Here is a 17,687-nt window from a genome sequence, read left to right on the forward strand (position 1 = left end):
AGACTTACCTCATGCCCTAAATTTGCCATCTCACTTGAAATTTCTTCTAAAAGCTTTGTACAATCCTCACTATCTCCTTCTCTGTCACAAGTATAACTTCTTTTTGACACTACTTCTTCATTCTTGATTAGAATAAAATTTTGATCCTCCATCTCTATGATTGTTCCAGATGTCTGTCCACCACTCTCCCTTTGGCCATTTAATAAAATCAATTCCTCTTTGTCCTCATCAATAGCAAATTCCTTATCATAAGACATAACTGTGTCACCTCTACTGAAGATATTTTTTCCACTAAGCAAGGAATTTATGAACTCCTTCTACTGTAATAACTTAACTTGATCTACATTTGAAAGACAATCATCATCATACTTTACTTGGAAAATTTTAGTTTCATTTAAGATAGTGCCATAAGATGGCTTGTCTTCTCCAATACCTGCATTCACACACAACTTGTCAGTGGTAAAACCACAAGAGCTCATGATCTCATTTGATGATTCAATCACCAAGTCCTCCTGTCGTTTCAATTCCTCTACATGACTCAGAAATATTTCAATGGACTTCTCTTCAATCTCATCAAGTCCTTCACATTATTTCTTCATATGCTTCTCTACTTCCTGTTTCAGAACATAATTTAGATTATGCCTGTCTTCTTCCTCCTTTACAACAATATCAACAAATTTTCCTTCTTCGCATGTTTCATCTACAAACATACCCAAATTATTAGATTTAAAATCATGTGACTCTTTGGTCTATCTTGAAGTTTCAGTCTTCAAGTCTTCATCTTCATCTTCACCCAGAACTTCATCTTGCTCTGGTTCACAAATGGACACTTCCATTTCCAACTCACCTTCTCTGAGTTTTTCCATCAGCCACTTTATTTGCTTATGTTGTAGCCTTCTCTGTAAATTATGCCACTTCACTGGCTTCTTCCTTAACACCCAACCAAATTTTTGGTTTTCCTCAAGTATCATCCTTAATATATCATATCTGGCCCATTTATGTCATAAAAAAGAAGCTTTTGATGGAAAGGCAGAGAAGTTTAAATATAAAATTCACTCTAAATACATGGGTTTTTGTTATTTTATTGATCATACACAATTTTGATGATTACAATGAATCCCGTGAAAGGCATTTAACATTTTCTAACTAGCCACTTGCCTAAAGAAATTTCACATGCAACCACACACTATAAGTTCGACTATGAATAGTCTCTAACTTTACCCAACTCCTCATACAAGAATAATTAGCTTGAAGTAGTTCAAGGGCTAAAGCACCAGACCAAGTTCTAGAAGAAAGTTGTCTTGGGCCTCTTTTCCAAATTTTATCACGTGCATCTTCTCCTTCCCACTCAGATTTAGGTGGAGTGCCCAGAATGAAAACTTGGAGAAGACAGGAAGGGAAATTTGAAGATGAAAATTACTTGCCTCCAAGGCATCTATTCACTCACTTGAAAATGAGTTGTTAAAATTTTACTTGTGTGTTCTATTATATTATTAAATAATCAATTTACAAACAACAAGTTCATTCAAAAATTAAAATAATTTATAGTGTATTAATTTAATTAATGAAATCAACTAATTAATTGAATTAAAATATGTTTAATTTTAATTTTTTCAAAAAACAAAATTTGAGCCATATTAAGTTCATATTGTATCATTATACATAATACCAGCATAGATCTATTTTTACTCTGGATCTATCGCTCAGAGGGATCAAATCTCATATCCTTTTTCACTCTATGCTAGTTTTGATATTCAAATCTCAAATCTTTTTTCACTCTATGCTAGTTTTCATATGAGGATCTACAGTAAAGATGGATCTATGCTAGTTTAATCCCCCTTTAAATAAGCTACATTCTACATGAATACCATGGATCAATACCATTGGTTCTCAATACCATGGGTCAATACCATGTGCCATTTTTATTTTTATTAATATGATTATTAGGGTTGATAATGTGTTTTTTTGCATGGTATTAATAATAATTTGGCCCATATGCTTCATCCAATTAAGACCTGCTTTTTGAGTGTTCTTAAATATAAAAGGAATTATGGAAAAAATAGAATTATTTATTTAGCATGCCTCTAGTTTAATTAATTTATCATACCTCTTTTATAAATATGGTATTTGGCCCATAGACTTCAGCTAAATAAAATCTCTTTTTTGAGTCTCTTTAAATGTAAAGAGCGTTACGGACTAAATATAAAAACAACTTTGATTTATTAACCACACTAGTTTATTTATATTTTTATTTATTTACTATACATTTGGAGTAAGTATAAAAAGAGGTTTTATTTATTTGCTATACCTCCAGCGTATTTATATTTTTATTTATTTACCATACTTATTCTCTTTATATTTTAGATATATATTGTACTTATACATAATAATAATTAGATTGATTTAGTGCTCACATTAAGCTAAAAATGTTAAATGTTAAGCATTACATGTTAAATGTTTGAATTTAAGTTTACATATTTACCTTAAATCTACCCTCATAACTATAAAACCTTCAGCGCAATAAATTAAATAAACTCTAAATTAAAATTGAAATTTTATAATAAACATAAAATTTACTTTTCTCACAACTAAATGAAATGTAATTTTCCATTACCATTTTAAATAAAAATATGTATTTTATCATAAAATCTTTTTCATCCAAACATATGAGAATTAGGAGAATTGAATTTTTTTTTAATATAATATCAGTGTTTTTATTAAAGGCTACAAACACCCATAATGCTTCTTGAAAATAGCGTTAACATTAAATATCCTTACTACACAATTCATTTGCGAAATTTTGTAATCGCAAGTTGTGTAGATCAACCGTCATTGTCCTCGTTAAATAAAGCACTAGCTATCATTTATACGTTATTATTTAACGGTACATAAAACGGTTCTCCAAAGAATTCAAAAAATGAATTCTTAGGGAAAATGGGAAAATTTTGAAATCCTTATTGGAATTCGATATACCGATATTTATCCGTGAGTCGGTGAAATAGATAACCGTTGAGATGAGGAGCCTAATAATTGAGAGGTGGAAGCGACCTGTTTCAAAGGTGCAGAAGAATGGGGCGGTTATTTTTATACGACAGTGATCATAAGAGTAATAATTTTTATTCCTCTTTAATATGTGTTTTTTTTTGTTTACCTTTGTTAATTAAACGACGCAAGAAAGTGAGATTTTGGTATAAATCTTGAAATTATTTTTAGTTATATTTTTTCTTAAAGACTAGCGCTAACCTTATATGGTACATGGATTTGTTATGGTACAATTAATGGTTAGATCTATAGCCTTTATGAGTGGCTATTTACTAAATTATTTTTGAATAATAACTTTGCACCATTGAAATCAAATTATATAAACCTCAGGTTTAGGATGTTGAATTTATTAACAAATAAACCTCACGTTCAGAATGTTGAATTTATTAACTAATAAACTTTGATACTTGTTAGAATTTGTTTTCAATATGAATAAGTTGATAAACTTTGGAATTTGTTAGAATTTGTTTTCAATATGAATGATTTCTTAATTAGTGAACTTAATAAACTATTTATAAAAAAATTATAATTTGTTCTCACTATATCTGACATATGTTACATGTTCTCAAGATTGCATACACGAATCATCCTTGAATCTTTACATTTTGGTGTTATGGATGATATTTACCAAACTCATACAACCATTATTAGCCTTACTCGATGTTATCGATGATATTTAACAGAAAGTAAAACAACCTCGATTATCCTTACTCGCCATCAATGATATTGGGTACACAACACATCACATTTTCTCAACAATATCCAGAGGGTTTCTACAAGAAAATACTTCTATTTCTAAAGATTCCACTACCAATATGAAATTCGACTTAAGATGGGTAATGCTTGTTAATTCTGGTGTTGGAATAGCCCAAATTTCTTCATCCTTTCTCAATGGGACTCCATTAAAACTTTCCGTCATATTTAGATCTTTAATTTTCCCATTTAGGGTGTGATTCTAGGGAAGCCTCCTATATGAAGCAGTACCAGAGTTGAGCCAAACCAAACTCTACCAGAAGTGTTCCCAATTACTCACTTAGGATTTTTTTCCAATTTCTATCGTTGGCATATTCTCCTACCTACTCGGAAGATTTCGCGCAAGGAGTTCCAATAATCAAAAATTGGGAAAGGTAGGAAGGTAAATTAAGGATGAAAATGGCTTGCCTCAACATCTATTCACTTGGCCGAAAAATACATAGCTAATATATCAGGAGGTTTATATATTTTTATAAAACCCATTTACAAAACACCATTTCAGGAATTAAAAAATATTTTTAATCTTAATTTTTTGGAAAACAAAATTTTTACGCCGTAAGGCGTTCCCCTCTGAAATCAACTTTGCTCTTTCCCTACGTGTCATTACTTTGCACCATTAGATGATATGTTAGACGATTGAGCCATCTTGAGTCGTTGGATTATGTTGAGGTAGCTGCAACTCCTTAACTGCCTGAGCAGCGCATCGGCTTCGTCTCCTTAGGTACTGTATCGACGGCGGGGAGAAGATGCTGGTGTACGAGTATATGCCCCAGGGGCCGCTGAGTCTGCATCTGTTTGAATGGGCGGCGGCCGGGCTGAGGCCGCTAGAATGGAAACAGAGGCTTAGCATTGCCCTCGATGTCGCCCGCGGAGTTGAGCACCTGCACAGCCTTGCACAGACGAGCTTCATTCACAGAGATCTGAATCCCTCTAATATCCTTCTGGGCGACGACATGAGGGCCAAGGTCTCGGATTTCGAGTTCGGTTCTTGAGATGCACTGACCCACCTTGTAGTGTAAGGGTTGCCCTTTTGCATTTTACATATTTGCACTAAACGTGAATAGTTTGAATGTATCTGTCTATTTTTCTACTTTGAGTATCCAATCAGATAATGATATCAATACTTGAAAATTGTGGAAGACTTTCTTCTGCGTTTGGTTTGTTTATTGTGTGTCCTTTGACTGTATCCAAGCTACTGGTGGGGTGCAGCTTTCCTTGTACCTGCATTCATTCTGGAATGCAGCAGGATGAAAGACTGATGAGATACAAAAGTTTCAAGGAGGGGAATAAGAGGCTTCTGGTTGCAACTGATCTGGTAGGCAGGGGAATTGACATTGAAAGAGTTAATATTGTTATCCACTATGACATGCCTAAGTCTGCAGATACTTATTTGCACAGGGTTGGAAGGGCTGGACGGTTTGGCACAAAGGGTCTTGCAATTACCTTTGTTTCTTCTGCTTCTTCATCAGAGGAGGATGTGCTGAAGCAGGTTCAAGAACGTTTTGCAGTTGATATCAAGGCACTCCTAGCACATATAGAAGCATCAACATACATGCCATCACAGCCATTGAAATCTGCTCTGGTGTCTACAATAATTATCCTTCTCATTCATCTCAGTTTTGGCATGGTCTGGTTTTGTTTTCTATTCATATGCCTTAACTTCATATGCCGGTTCTTCTACCAAATTTATTGCACTTCTAAATTTAGAAGAACCTTTCCTCCTCTAACTTCAATTAACAATTTTCTCTTCTACTTCTACTTGGGATATTTCTGCTTATTTTCAGGCCTTTACAAAGGCAAAGTCCTTAAATTAATGCCACCATTTCTGTTGCATTGTTGGATTTCCTATTGAAGCCAGAGCTCCTTCGAGCAATTGTGGACTCTGGATTTGAACATCCCTCAGAAGTTCAGCACGAGTGCATTCCTCAGGCGATTCTGGGCATGGATGTACTCTGTCAGGCCAAATCTGGAATGGGGGAAAACAATAGTTTTCGTGCTTTCAACTCTGCAGCAGATCGAACCCACAGAAGGCCAAGTCTCTGCCCTAGTTTTGTGCCATACTAGAGAATTGGCATACCAGATATGCCATGAATTTGAGAGGTTTATGACTCATCTGAAAGAATTGAAGGTTGTTGTATTCTATGGAGGCCTGCCTATCAAAACTCACAAGGCAATATTAAAAAATGAATCCCCCCAAATAGTTGTTGGGACCCCTGGAAGGATTCTGGCATTGGCAAAAGACAAGGATCTCAGTCTGAGAAATATTAGGCATTTTATTCTGGATGAATGTGACAAAATGCTGGAATCTTTGGACATGAGGAGAGATGTATAGGCCATTTTCAAGATGACCCCTCATGACAAGCAGGTCATGATGTTTTCAGCCACACTGAGCAAGGAAATCACGCTTGTCTGCAAGAAATTCATGCAGGATCCTATGGAGATATATGTTGATGATGAGGCCAAGCTCACACTTCATGGTCTAGTTCAACACTATATAAAACTGGCTGAGGTAGAAAAGAACAGGAAGCTGACTGATTTGTTGGATGTCCTGGATTTCAACCAGGTGGTTATATTTGTGAAGAGTGTGAAAAGGGCTTCTGAGCTATCCAAGCTGCTGGTGGGGTGCAGCTTTCCTTGTACCTGCATTCATTCTAGAATGCAGCAGGATGAAAGACTGATGAGATACAAAAGTTTCAAGGAGGGGAATAAGAGGCTTCTGGTTGCAACTGATCTAGTAGGCAGGGGAATTGACATTGAAAGAGTTAATATTGTTATCAACTATGACATGCCTGAGTCTGCAGATACTTATTTGCACAGGGTTGGAAGGGCTGGACGGTTTAGCACAAAGGGTCTTGCAATTACCTTTGTTTCTTCTGCTTCTTCATCAGAGGAGGATGTGCTGAAGCAGGTTCAAGAACGTTTTGCAGTTGATATCAAGGCACTCCCAGCACATATAGAAGCATCAACATACATGCCATCATGGCCATTGAAATCTGCTCTGGTGTCTGCAATAATTATCCTTCTCATTCATCTCAGTTTTGGCATGGTCTGGTTTTGTTTTCTGTTCATAAAAACACAGCAGATTCATAAAATTGAAAGGAACAATGGCCATCAAGGCATTTGTAGACAGACCATCACAATTTCAGTCTTATCCACGACTAAGACATATTTGGTTTTTCTATGAGAGCCATGCGTGTTTTCTTCTATTTGTCCTAATTATACAAAAACCCATGTTTTGAGCTACAAATTTTACAACAAATTTGGATTTAGTGCGATTAAAAAGCAATCGATGGGAAAAATGATCATATTATGGAGTCATCAATGTCTATAATGGTCAAAATTGAAGATATATGCTTGGAATATCCCCAAAATTTACAATAAAATCTTTGAAATATGCACGTCAAGGAGCTTCCTTCTCACTAGTTATTTTGAGTGGAGCTTCAACCAATCTTGCACCCTTGCAAGGAATGTTCAGTTAGATTTTGGATGAAAGTAGTCATGTTATTCCACAGAAGCATGCTGTGGATATTGCTAAAGCAAACATTACAATGGTTGGATTACAAGAGGTTTCAAAACCTTGAATTTTACCTTTGCGATGTCTTTAGTTTTGTAATGTCATCTAAAAGTATAATGAAGGAAAGTATCCCTCATTATTCTTATATTGGGCACTCCACAGATCAACATGGATTAGAAGCCACCTCTTAAACCATGGTCTACTGAATTAATATTGAATGTGCAGGAAAGAGCAATTGATGCTTCTAGACATGCTATGCTGATAGCGAAAATGAGCATGGAAACAAACATTGGAGATATTGACAAAACTGGTCGATTGGTAGAGGAACCTGTAACGCTTGAAAAATCGGCTCAGCTTACTCCGGAGGCCACCTATTATCGAAATCTTAATGACTTAGCATTTGTTATGTAAAAAATTATCGAAATCTTAATGACTTAGCATTTGTTATGTAAAAATATAAACTATATTTTTTAGATACATTGCAAGTTGCAGCAACATTAACGGCTTTCGATTTCAAATTCTCTATCTACTATTGCTGGGCAGCAATCTAGAGAAAACTCTGTACCCCAACATCCAGTATGTTCGAAACCTGTTCGGATCAGACACTGATGTATCCAGGGTAATGTTAGTGTTTTCTCTTTATTTTCTATTTTTGAAAGGCATTTTGCTTATTCATTTTTTTCTTCAATGATTCTTTATATGTCACAATTCTTCTCGATTATTAGTTTTTGACTTGAGGTAAGATATTATGCCTGAAAGTCACTGTTGCACAAGTCACTTTTCATCTTTTAAAAAAAACCTTCTGATTGTGATTATGTTCTTTTAGGTTTTAGTCTCTAAAGTTCTTCCATTGGATCCTTTATTCAACCTTCAAGTTGGCTCTCTGATCTGCAGTACATATTTTTTATTTATTTCATGAGTGCGCTGTAAATCCGTGGTTAACATTGTGTTTCAAACGAATGGGCAGAAATAAGATGTAAGATGGTGTCATTTACAATAATCTTGTATGCATAAACAATTTGACAGAAAACAGGCTTCATACAAATCCATCCTACAACAGCTCTGATAATATTTTGGACATTTTGTTGACTGTTGGATTTTAAGCCAGAATATTACTGGAGTTTGACTATTTTGACCCATTCAGCCTCTAATAAATTCTCCCATCACTGAAGAAAGGAAACCCTTCGGAAGGATGGTTTCCCACATTCATGGATGGTATATTTAACCTTTAGACATGCTAGACCCATTGGCATTGGCATAGGCAATAGACTAGTGCACCTTACCTCACCTCTAAGGGGATTCAGATTTCTCAAGTGAGATTCAGACTTAGATTCAAACTTGACACCTAGTGGTATGGAGCTCATGAACCGTAACCCCAACTCTCATGGTTGCAATAGAACCGACAACCTGATTAAGAGACGTGTTTCTTATACCATCCTTATATGAATCTGCATTATTGAAGTGAAGTTAAACAACCTTATGAATCTGCATTATTGAAGTAAAGTACATAGCTTGAATAAATAGGAACAATTTTTTGTACCATACTTGTCCTCATTCCTGCCCTTTGTATAGCTCTGTGAGAGAAAAAGAATCCCAACTTCGCATGATCACAGTAAAGCCCACAACCTGAATAAAAGACCTGTTTCTTGTACCGTTCTTTCATAAATCTGCATTATTGCAGTAAAGCCCACAACTTGAAAAAAGTGCATATTTCTTGTACCATCCGTGCCCTCATTCCTTTTTATTTTATTGTTGGATCTGTAAGTAAAAAGGAACCCCAACTCCACATTACTGCAGTAAAGCCCACAACTTGAATAAAAGACTTGCTTCTTGTACCATTCTTCCTTAATTCTCTCTTGTTTTTTGATGCATGGTGAGTTGTAAACCTCAACTCTGCATTATTGCAGTAAAGCCCACAGCCTGAATAACTTAATAAGACACCTGTTTCTTGTACCATTTATGTCTTCATTTCTCTCATTTTTAGATTTATGAAACCCAACTCCACATGATCTCTGTAGGGTTCACAAACTGAATAAGAGACTGTTTCTTACACCACCATTGTCACTTAACATGTGGTCATGGTCATCAAACTCAACTAAATAATACACAAGATCAAGGCTTTATGCCTCCAGGGTTTGAATGTGGGTCATTATTGTGGCTACGAGGTTGCTTCTTATTGGTTCAGTTCTTGAGATGCACTGACCCACCTTGTAGTGTAAGGGTTGCCCTTCTGCATTTTACATATTTGCACTAAACGTGAATAGTTTGAATTTATCTGTCTATTTTTCTACTTTGAGTATCCAATCAGATAATGATATCAATACTTGAAAATTGTGGAAGACTATCTTCTGCGTTTGCTTTGTTTATTGTGTGTCCTTTGACTGTATTTGGAATTTGTGAAGAAATATATTGTGCATTGGCTCCAACGAGTAGAGCTTTGACGAAATAATGTCACTGATGTTTATTAATTTCAGTTTGTATATTCAAATTTCAGACAACTTACATGCCACATAGTTTCAAGTTCAAGATTTTCCTTCTTTCGAATCTCGTTTCATTGAAGATGTTTGTTTGTTATTTTATATTATATTGAACAAAAATAAATGCTAATTTTTTTTAATGGTTAAAAAATCAAGGCCAGTATGTATTTATATTAATTTATTTTCACGACTTTTTTTGGTGTTTTTTCTGAATAGCAAGTGGTTTTTTTTTCCTTTGTCAATCTATGCACAGATTTGCAGTTTAATGCACATGCTACATAGGAGATAGGTGCTGCCACGGTGTTCATCCATGGGATGTTCAGCGCACAACTTACTTTCTCTACCAACGGGCCATGGTGCTTTGTAATGGTACATTGATGCTTGAAGGCCTCATTCAATCAAATATGCAGAGAAATATGGAAGGAGGAGTGGCAGCAATCTGACTATCTGAGTTCGAGTACTAAAATTGAAAAAATCTCGAAATTAGTCTTTCTTCGAAGAATTTTCAACTTCAAAAGAAGTCAAAATGGCACAAGTATTTTTTGTTTTACGAATTCTCCAACATTTGTACCTCACTCTGCTGCAGTGGGATTATATTAGAATATCTGAAAACAAATATCTAAACATTTTAATACTCACAATAAATTCCATTGTAGACCTTGATGTTCTCCCTGTGTTTTAGACATTATCCTATGTTAAAATGTCTATTAAGTATCTAATAGAGATGCGAGGAAAGAATTACCGAGAGAAGTTGCAAGTGGGTTAATGTAATGGTTAGAAATTCACAAATTGCCTGTGGAGCTCCCAAGTCACCATGACATCATGGTTGCTGAAGGAGCACATAGTTACATTTGAGCATTTTTCTTTACTGACTCAGACTCAAAATCAGACATATTAGAGCACGGTTCTTACAATTCCTCTACTAATTACAGCAACCATCACTTTGGCAGTGGACTGCCTGCCCCTCCTCCTGCTTATCAGTCTTCTTTTATACATTAGGTAGGTACGGTGCTTATCTTACCGTGGTCAAGCAAGTTGTGAAATGTATATGATTTATAACATATCATCCATGAACAAAAGATTTATCGGGCCAGAAACTGGTTTTGGGTTTTGGTGTGCAAGTCCCTGGCTAATGTCATAGTCTCAATAGTCACTGTTAGACATGTCAGCATTCACACTGGCTTTGACACCTTCAAACCTTACTATACTTCAATTCGTTCTATTATTATAATAAATTATTATTGTTTGTACTATTCAATTTTTTCTGGTAAAAATAGTACTGGACTACATTCCATACATTGCAATTTCATACTGACCTCCCATCGTGGCAACTGTCCTTTCAACCTAAATATGGAGGAGATTAAGCCCTTTCATTGCTTCCACCGACAGTGTATGAAACCATCTAATTTCAACCTAACTCAACATAAATCTCAGGGCCATATCTGCACTTCAAGTGTACTACTTGTACTACCAGATTTTGGTTCCTTTCTCCTTCTCTATCAATCTCATTTCAGTAAATTATAAATTACAGACATTCATTGACGCAGTTTCAGAAAGGGTTTCCCCTGCATATTGGGTCACATGAATAAATGAGACAGAGCAGGCTTGACTGGGGTGACCTTGCAACACATTCACAGGACTAATGGAGAGATCAAGAGTTTAGAGTAATGTGGACGTGTTCCCAGGTCGCCCCAGTCGAAACCTCCTCTGCTACTGCGGCTTTAATGGTTTCCTCCGCTTCTCTTCACTTCTTGTCTCACAGCCAATATACTCAAAGGTAAGGACAGATACTATAACTGCAAGCAAGAAAGAAACAGAATCTGCAACAAGCAACAATGTTTAACAGTCTCTTTCGTTTGTTTGTGATTCGTGCAGTCTCCCCTCTCTTTGATAGCAGTGCTTTGTTTTCAGGTGAGCAAATGTTGTTTATAGGGGCAACCATGGGCATTTTTATATATATCGGGAATCTGGTAGATAACAGCAAGGTTAATGGTTTGAACTTGCTCTTATTTTTAGGATTGCAAGATATTTTTAGATTCTAATAGTTTTTAAATGTGATTTTTTGGAATGTTTTCTTATTAAATTTGTCTAAAATCTACTGGGGATTCATTGAAATCACAAGCTCTCGAGGTGAACTCTTCACAAAGAAAGTGCCCCAGAGATCTTTGAGGGTGCTGAATCTATATATGCAATTAAAAAACCAGTTTAAACAACACAAATCAAGATTTGGCCACAATTTTTTTCACTAGGAAACTCCAAAAAATCTCATTTAAAGACATTGGCTCTACCTATCTGTTATGTAGAATCTGCATTTAATAGTGACCTTGGCCCTCATTTCTAAAAATATTCTTGTTTCTTTGATTGAGAAAATTGTATGTCACAACTGGCATAATTCAAGTGCAATAAGTTGTTTGTTACTGAATCCTTCTATGCTATCAAAATCTACAAATACAATTACAGCCAAATTATTTGTTTACTTTCATGATCTTGCAGAAATCAGGATGCAGTATATGTTTATTGTTGAATCCAGCTATACCATCACAATCTATAGTTTTAATCAAATTGTTTGTTTGTTCCATGAAATTGTATATGAAACCCATAGTGCATAATCAGGGTGAAGTAGATATTTGTTACTGAGTCCATCAGTGCCAATCAGGCTCTACAATTTCAATCCATTTAATCATAAATTTCAACAAAAATTGGTCCACCATGTATGTGGATCAATCATTAGTCAGTAACCTTACTCCTCAGGAGCCAACGTGCTTTCAAGGGTTGCAGTTTAATGCACATGCTACATAGGAGATAGGTGTTGCCACGGTGTTCAGCCATGGGATGTTCAGCTCACAACTTACTTTCTCTGCCAACGGGCCATGGTGCCTTGTAATGGTACATTGATGCTTGAAGGCCTCATTCAATCAAATCTGCAGGGAAATATGGAAGGAGGAGTGGCAGCAATCTGACTATCTGAGTTCGAGTCCTAAAATTGAAAAAATCTCGATTGTTTTAGGAATTCTCCAACATTTGTACCTCACTCTGCTACAGTGGGATCATATTAGAATATGTGAAAACAAATATCTAAACATTTTAATTCCTTTGAATAGTGAAAGTATCTAGCTTATCAATCTTCTTTGGCCCTGTTATGGCATAAAAAATATAAAATCTATTTTGGTTCATGGACCATCTTCAGCTTTTGATTGTGACCTATGTCATGTTATAGGGTATGTTTCCAAAATGGCATGTCCCTTTGTTGAAATTCCATTCCATATTAGTATTCTTCTGTCTTATCTTTAGCTTTAATCTTGTGACATCTAATTTATTGCTTTTTGACAGTCATGGTTACTCTTCAGTTTTCTTTGAACCCAAGAAAGAACAGAGTAAAGTTTCTTATTCCTTTGAATAGTGATAGTAACTTTCTTGGAACTTTCTCAATAGTCACTGTAAGGGAGGAGGAATATAATTGCTTTTCACGCAAGTTCCTGGGTTGATGTGATAGCCTCCTTGCACAAAATTCCTTTGTGCAGTCCCATCATTGCTTTGAGTGGTCTCAAACATTTCCAAAAATCATTTTGTACAATTGGTTTATAAAGGCTTTGCCTTTACAAAAATCTAGCAAACCTTCTTAGGCCTTTCGTCCCTCCACCATAGTCTGATATGAGGTTTAGGTCTCTTTTAGGGCTTGACACTTTTCAGACTGCAAGTTGGCCTTTTCAATTTTGCTTTAATCCCATCCACCTGGCTAAGCATTAAACTTCCTTTGTGCAGTGCCATCATTGCTCTGAGTGGTCTCAAACATTTCCAAAAACCATTTTATGCAAAAACTGTTTTATGACCCAGATGCGGGTGTTTTCAAAGAGCATTAATGGGCTCACATAGAAAGGCCGGCGCAAGGACCAGCCAGGTGATGAATTGGGCCCGGATCCAGGCTCACTGCAGTCGAAATCTGACCAGCATGCAGATGGAAATAAATGGTCCATCAGGCCGAGATATGGATACAGTAGATATCAGAATGGCGCCTCCTGTTCCCATTGTTCGTCCCCCGATTCGTAGCTATTGTCCGCTGCAGGCAAAGCTTGCAGGTAGCAGAACAACTACATGAAAACGTTGTTGGCACCTTAGTTGCATCGATTTTGGAAATGGCCACCATTTATCCCACTCCATGCTTTGCCCTGTAAATCCTGCTCAGAGGCCCTGTTTCTGTAATCAATCACCCTCCCCAACTGAATATCCCGTTGATCTGCTCTCAGTCCTCACCAGGATGGTAAGGCATCGAATGAGGAGTCGATTTGGAGGTTCTCGGGGAGGCAGGGCGAGACCTCATACTGCGCAGAGCTCGACTCCCCCTTCCCCTCCTCAGGACTAGGAAGATGAGCCTCAACCTAGACCTCAGCTCAGACACTATTCCTACGCGCACAGTAGGCGAGGGCGTGGGATGGAGTCAAGGGATCCACTCAGAGATTTTGGGCTCCATTCTATTATTTCCCAGCAGAGTCCTAGCTCTGCCTCTCACACTACCCATTTCAGGCTCCATAGCCGTCTAAATAAACCTACTATCACTGCCAAGGTGACTGTTGTCTTCACTGAAGAAGAAATGCTGGACAGTGATCAAGTGACAAGCTCTAAGGAGCATTCTCAGGGGATGAGAGCCCAGGATATGAGAGGAGTCAGGAGAAAAATTCAAAGGATGATAGCCAGGGAATCAGGCATAGCAGAATGCATGGTGACAATGAGCATGTAGATGAATTTCAACGGGCGGGTGGCTGCTCTGCAGTCGTGGCTTTAATGGTGGGGTGTGCTGGCAGATCAAGAGGCACCCAGCGGATGGAGGGGCCTACAAGCGATGCTGAGAAGAGTGATGTGGAGAAAAAGGAAGACGATTGGGAACAGTATGTGTGTCCCGTGGTCGAGGAAACTCCGGAGGAGTAGCAAAACAACTGATGCCCTCTGGCAAATGCAGCCACCCATGAACCAAATCGGCCTCAGGCAGATCACGGTTTGGTCCAGTCGCTTGATATTTTTGCGTATGTTTAGCAGTTCAGTAGTTTTGTTGGTTTGTTGTCATGTCCAGTGTTGCTGAGTTGCACCTTTTCTATGTGTCACAAGGTCGTATTATGGTGTCTGTTGATGTCAGTTCAGGGTTATATGGTAACTGTTTTGCAATTTCATGCTGGTTTCCCCAATCTGGGACAGTATCAACTGTTTCGATGAAAGCTAGAAACAGAGTTTGAGGCGGGGCCTCGGTGTAATTATATTTTTGCCTTTTTTAATTGAATTAGTCTTACTTAGAAAAAAAAACTGTTTTATGCATCCTATTTACTTTTCCAGCTATTGTATGATTGTTGCTATGGTCCGAAATTAATTTCTACATTAATTAAATTCAATAATTGATTTGTTTGATTGAGATCATAAGGGAAAGAATCACTTAGGGCTAGAATTTTCTACAATTGGAACAATGCACAATGGGTTCATTATTGAACAATTAGAAGCTAAAATGCGAAAAATTTCACAATGGATTCATGATTGAAACCATTAACTTAAAACAAACATGTTATTTTTTAATCACCTTGTCAATTTCGAATAGTCACAACTATGGAGCAATTTTAAGGTAACCTTTCATGAGGTGAATGCTCAATTTGAAAGAAGTTTCAACTTAGAATAGGGTTGGTTATGTCGATATTAGTCAACAGTGTCAATTTTATAAATTGAGAAAGAGCCAAAGCGGACATGCTATTGCCAAATCTCCTTGCTCATGTAGAAAGGGAGTGGCATTACATGTGACAACTCCTTAGTTACCTCAAATATCATTTCTCAACTTTTACCTACATTGTATTTTTAATTAGTAGCATGTCGGATAACCTTTGAAGGAAAAAATCAATTATAATTGAATTGTGGAATGGTAATATTCAAACCTTCAAGTGAGCAGCTGCTTTCTTTTTGTCGATGAAGACACCTGTGGGTTCAACCACATACTCATTTGTTGACACAAATATAAGTTCCAGGCCTGTACAACATACTAAGTACCAGGCGGGTAAGCTGTTCAGAGCTTTTAGATGTTCCAGAATGGTGCCAAAGGTGAAGTTATTTGGCTTAAAAACACTCTCCTCATTTCACCAAAAACATTTAGGGCCTCATGGCATTACCCAACGCAGGCCTTGACAATGGTGCCAAAGATGAAGTTGTTTGGCTTAGAAACACTCTCCTCATTTGACCAAAAACATTTAGGACCTCATGGCATTACCCATTCTATGCATATCATCAAATTACGGAACCTGAAACAATTGCACAACATCTCTCCACCATTATGTACAACATCGTTTTCTCTGGAAACAACAATACTCATGCAAAACCCAAATTCCACAATACGAATTTTCCCAATACAAAACCCACAACATAGCTCTGGTGTTGCTACTGCCCAATGCCCTAAAAAATGTATACATTATTTGGCATTAACTGCATTTTGCAATTTAGTATTTAAACATTAGCCAATGATGATAGTAATTGTTGCTAAGCTTGAATAAATCTCTGTTTATAGTTATGACAAACTTTATCGGTCAGCTGGTTTAACCTTGTATGTCTAGCTAAGCCAACTTCAACTCAGTTTGGTGATTCTACAACTAGACCTTAGTTGATATCAACTCCACTACACATTTTTACATCAACTCAACCAAAGCTAACATGAACTTGGCTTATTCAATGGACTCAATCAACAAAGACTTTAAGTAACGGGAAACTCAATCATCATGGCTTATCTGATTGTTTCTAACATGTGTAGGTTTCTGAAATTGTTAATTTACGGTTTTAACTATGTTTCAAAAAGAATAATCGTATAGAAGTTGTTGTAATAAATATCTTTTTTATTATGTTTACGAGCTTAGATAACCACTCATTTAGAAACAAATTGAACATGCTTCTTGCCCTTTCTCCACACCCATTTAATCTAACAATGGACATAGAGCATGTATATTTATACCTGTGCATTGGAAATACCATTTTATACTTTAATGTTTATTATTTTTGTTTTATTATTATTACTTGAATTTCTTCTTAACAAGTGGTTGTGTTTCTTTTCCTTTTAGTGAAAGTATGGGCTCCAATGTTGGCTCTCTTATTATGGAGTATAATTCATCTTTGAGAATTTTTCAATTATTAAATTAGGTTAGTCAATTGCTTAAACTATTAAATTTATTTCAAAAAGTTTTTGTTACTTTATAGGTTAGACACTGGCTTGAAATATTAAACTTATTTCAAAATGTTTTTGTTACTTTATAGATAAGGTGTAGATTTCTTGGCTCTGTGATGAAAATAATGAAGGGAAAATACATGTTAATCTGTTACTTGTGCTCTTTGATGGAAGTTTTGTAATGCATGATTGAAAAATACATGGTGAGAGAAAAATGCATATTATGCTAATTGAGGAATTTTTTTCGCTTGTCAAACTTACAGTATTGAATTTAACACAATAACACTTTACAACAATGAACTAACAATATTCATGATGAAAATAGCAATATGGAAGATTTATCTGCATAATTAAAAAGACAATATGGGGGATTCCAATCACGTTCCAAGGCATTTTTTAAAATGTGGATGTGACAAAAGGTTGTTGTGGAAGGTGCTGTTTGTATATGGGAAATTTCTTGATCATTGTGTATAATCCTAATGTTGATAGATATGTCTACTAACTGGTTTCAGTTAATGGGGCATTGATTTGAGCGTTCAATGTATTTTTATTCTTTATCAAAGTATTCTTTTGTTGTATTTGTGTTCTTCAATTTATGCCTTACGGCGTTTCCTTTGCAACATCTGATACAAATGCTAGTAGATATATCACGTTCTCATTGTATCATTCATATCTATACAAAACAGAAACTAAATATAATCTAAATACAAATTTTACAATTTAA

At 36.2% G+C, this 17,687-nt stretch overlaps 2 pseudogenes; both read left to right on the forward strand.

The window, feature by feature from the left end:
• The first annotated feature begins 3,874 nt into the window (after positions 1 to 3,874).
• On the forward strand, positions 3,875 to 4,787 carry LOC149232322 (receptor protein kinase TMK1 pseudogene; annotated as a pseudogene).
• A 245-nt stretch (positions 4,788 to 5,032) lies between these two features.
• Positions 5,033 to 7,003, forward strand: LOC149232323 (DEAD-box ATP-dependent RNA helicase 15 pseudogene; annotated as a pseudogene).
• Positions 7,004 to 17,687: the final 10,684 nt, after the last annotated feature.

The sequence above is a fragment of the Pinus tabuliformis genome, chromosome J (genome assembly GCF_031772625.1).
Source record: "Pinus tabuliformis cultivar Carrire ecotype Pingquan chromosome J, CPIR1, whole genome shotgun sequence".
In the NCBI taxonomy this organism is placed as follows: domain Eukaryota; kingdom Viridiplantae; phylum Streptophyta; class Pinopsida; order Pinales; family Pinaceae; genus Pinus; species Pinus tabuliformis.